The sequence below is a fragment of the Halyomorpha halys genome, unplaced genomic scaffold, assembly GCF_000696795.3.
Source record: "Halyomorpha halys isolate HHAL.00 unplaced genomic scaffold, Hhal_1.1 Scaffold190.1, whole genome shotgun sequence".
NCBI lineage: Eukaryota > Metazoa > Arthropoda > Insecta > Hemiptera > Pentatomidae > Halyomorpha > Halyomorpha halys.
The window spans coordinates 684887-685205 of record NW_027105456.1 but is presented as its reverse complement, the minus strand read 5'-3'; positions in this window follow the sequence as shown (position 1 = coordinate 685205).

The window sequence follows — 319 nt, the reverse complement described above, 5'->3', positions numbered from 1 at the left end:
TATAATTTTCCCCAGCTACCTTTCACAAATATCTAAAGGAATTAAAATGTATGGAAGCATATTAATCTTTTAAATGGTATTTTGTATATTTTTTACATTAAATATTTAGGGTCTAACAAACCCAAAGGTTCCCAATCTTTCTCTACAAATATATTTCCAGTGATGCTCTTCCAAACCTGAATCTACTAAATCAGTTTTAACGCAATCCTACCACCTACGTTTCGGTCTACCCCTCACACATTTACCTGTCGATTCAATCAGTGGTTATCAACATTTTAGGGATCCACATTAGCAGAAGCATTAGGGAAGCCCTACATCC